Source organism: Vulpes lagopus, chromosome 8 (genome assembly GCF_018345385.1).
Source record: "Vulpes lagopus strain Blue_001 chromosome 8, ASM1834538v1, whole genome shotgun sequence".
NCBI classification, from domain to species: Eukaryota; Metazoa; Chordata; class Mammalia; order Carnivora; family Canidae; genus Vulpes; species Vulpes lagopus.
Genome location: NC_054831.1, coordinates 121,714,435 through 121,717,301, shown reverse-complemented (window position 1 = coordinate 121,717,301; position 2,867 = coordinate 121,714,435).

Below are 2,867 nucleotides of genomic sequence, written 5' to 3'. Positions count from 1 at the left end.
TTGCCCCACTAAGCTCTAGCTATAGTGGCTTCTTCTTCATTCTTGTACATGCCTAGCTCTATTCTACCTCAAGTTCTTCACTTTTCCCTCTGCCCAGAACATTCTTGGCTAAGTCATATGGCTAAGTTCCTCTTGATCTTCACGTCTTGGCAGCTCCTCAGAAAATTATGCCATGACCTTCTCTATCCAGGTGACTCCCTTTACCTTCTCCCCTACCCCAACATTGTTATCCCTGCAATCTCATCATTCATGGTCCTTGCTATTTGGCTGTCCTTGTCATCAGACTTTTGTCTTCACAAGTGCAGGATTCACATTGTGCATCCCCAATGCCTAAGCCAGAGCCTGGTATATAGTGAATATTGAATAAAGATCTGCTGAAAGAATGGATTAGTTCACCTACACTACTCGGTAAAGAGGATACAGAAATGACCTAGGTATGGTCCTTATATTCCATAATGCTATAGTCCGATGGGCAAAAAATGTATAAATAGTCAATTAGAAAGCTGGTGAAGTAATACACTAGAAATTAGAACTAGAACACAGAGAGGCCCATATGTATGTGAGTTGAAGGGATGCTATATTTACATGACCCAAGGCACCAGGATCTCTCTAATAAGAAACACAGTTTTTTTTTTTCCTTCTTCTTCTTTTTTAAGATTTTATTTATTTACGAGAGACATAGAGAGGCAGAGACACAGGCAGAGGGAGAAGCAGGCTCCATGCAGGGAGCCGATGCAAGACTCAATCCTGGGACCTCAGGATCACACTCTGGGCCGAAGGCAGGTGCTAAACCACTGAGCCACCCAGGGATCCCCATTTTTTTCTTCTAAAAATAAACATTTACCTACCGTACCAAGTTCCATATATGGTTTGGTTTTTACTGTTTCTTGTTTATTTTGTTTGTGTTTAATATGCCCAGAGTAATACAGCTTCTAAGCGATAGAGCTGGGATCCAAAGCCATGTAGTCTAGCTATTAAACCTACATTCTTCTTTTTTTAATGATTTGAGATGAAATTCACATAATATAAAATCAACCATTTTAAAGTGAACAATTCAGTGAATTAGTACATTCACAATGTCATGCAACCACTACCTCTAATTCCAAAATATTTCCATCACTCCAAAGTAAAACCCCTTACTTTTTAAAATTTTTTAATTTTTAAAAAGATTTATTAATGAGAGACACAGAGCGAGAGAGGCAGAGACAGACGCAGAGGGAGAACCAGGCTTCAGGCAGGGAACCGGAAGTGGGACTCAATTTGGGGACCACTGGTTCACGCTTGGAGCTGAAGGTAGATGTTCAAGGCTGAGCCACCCAGGCATCCCCCTTACTTATTTTGAAAAGATTTTATTTATTTGACAGAGAGAGAACTAGCACAAGCAGGGGGAGCTGTAGAGGGAGCAGACTCTGCTGAGCAGGGAGACTGATGTGGGACTCCATCCTAGGACCCTGGGAATAACCAACTGAGCCATCCAGGCACCCCTAAAGCCCTTTACTTATGTACGTTCCCCTCATTACCCTCCATGTACTGTTTTTGATTCTCATAATGATCCAGTTGTACAACTGAGGAAAGTGAGGGTCTGAGAAGTTCAGTGAGAAGTCCAAGGTCACACAGCTAGTAAATGTGTTGTGGTGATTTTGAACCTTAGTTTTCTGACTCTAGAGCCTAAACCTTTGATTAACACACATCTTTGGGCAACCCCCCAAGAAAAGGGCTGGATTTGGGTCTCAGAGGTAAATTTTGTTGGGGCAGGGATTAGAAACTCTAAGCGCGTCCTCAATTGTAAAGAAACACACGTTGAAGTAATATTGCAATTAGTACTGTATAGGTGGTTAGCAGAACCCAAAACAATCTAAGCCCAAGAGCAGTTATAGGGTAGGGACTTGGAAAGGTCAGCACTGCAGGAAACTTTGCCAAAGTCTCAAGAACAGGAAGTTCATAATTCCTTGGGCAGCCCCTATAAGTGCGAAGCTGAGAGCTGAAGAGAGGCGGTGGAGGAGCCAGGAGGGTGCGGCTTGCTTTGGGGTGGGGGTGGAGTCGGCGTCAGCCAGGAAACCTCAGGTGATTGTTTTGCAAGAGAAGCTGGGAGTGCAACTGGGGAACACAAGGTAGGAAAAAGGTCTCAGGCCAAATATATCCCACTCTGAGAGAGGCCACCAAAGCAGGAAGACTGAGGGGTGGAGGGCCTCGCCTTAGTATTGTACTTCGTCCTGGAGGGGCTGTCATCACTGTAGCGGCCCTCTTCCTCAAGATAGGGGTCCTCTCTCTGGAGCTTCCCCTTTCCTCTCTGGAGGTCAACGATCCTCGAATTCTTCTCCTTTTTAGGGATCTCCGACAGAGAGCACACTTCTTATATTGTCTCTCATGGTTTCCTCTTCTTCCTCCCTGTGTGTTCTCTTTACAAGACCCCCAACCGCACACACACCTTTTGCAGGCTCGGGATCTTGCCCGAGTTCTAGTTCAACAATGCCCAGCTTTCCGCCCAACCGCACCCCTCCGACTCCCAGAAGGCAGCTCCATGGAAACCAAAACATCACAACTCCGCGGAGGTATCGCGAGAGGCGCGATTGCGACCGCGACCGGGGGGAGGCGGGGCGAGGGCGGGAACAAAGAGCGAGGTGGGCGGAGCCTGGGCGCTTCCGAGGTCCCGGGCGGGAGAAGGTACCTCCTAGTGGCGCCCCCGCGTGACTGCGCTTTACATAATCGAGGCCGCGCGCGTCAGAAGTGGCGTACTCCAGTCCCGACCCAATCAGGGTTGTCATAACCTCTGTGTTCCGCCCCTTCGTGCTTGATGGACGTCGAGGTGAACCAGTGACCGGGCGAAGAGCGCCGCCGCGCCCGCCCTGATCCGCCCGCACTCGCCG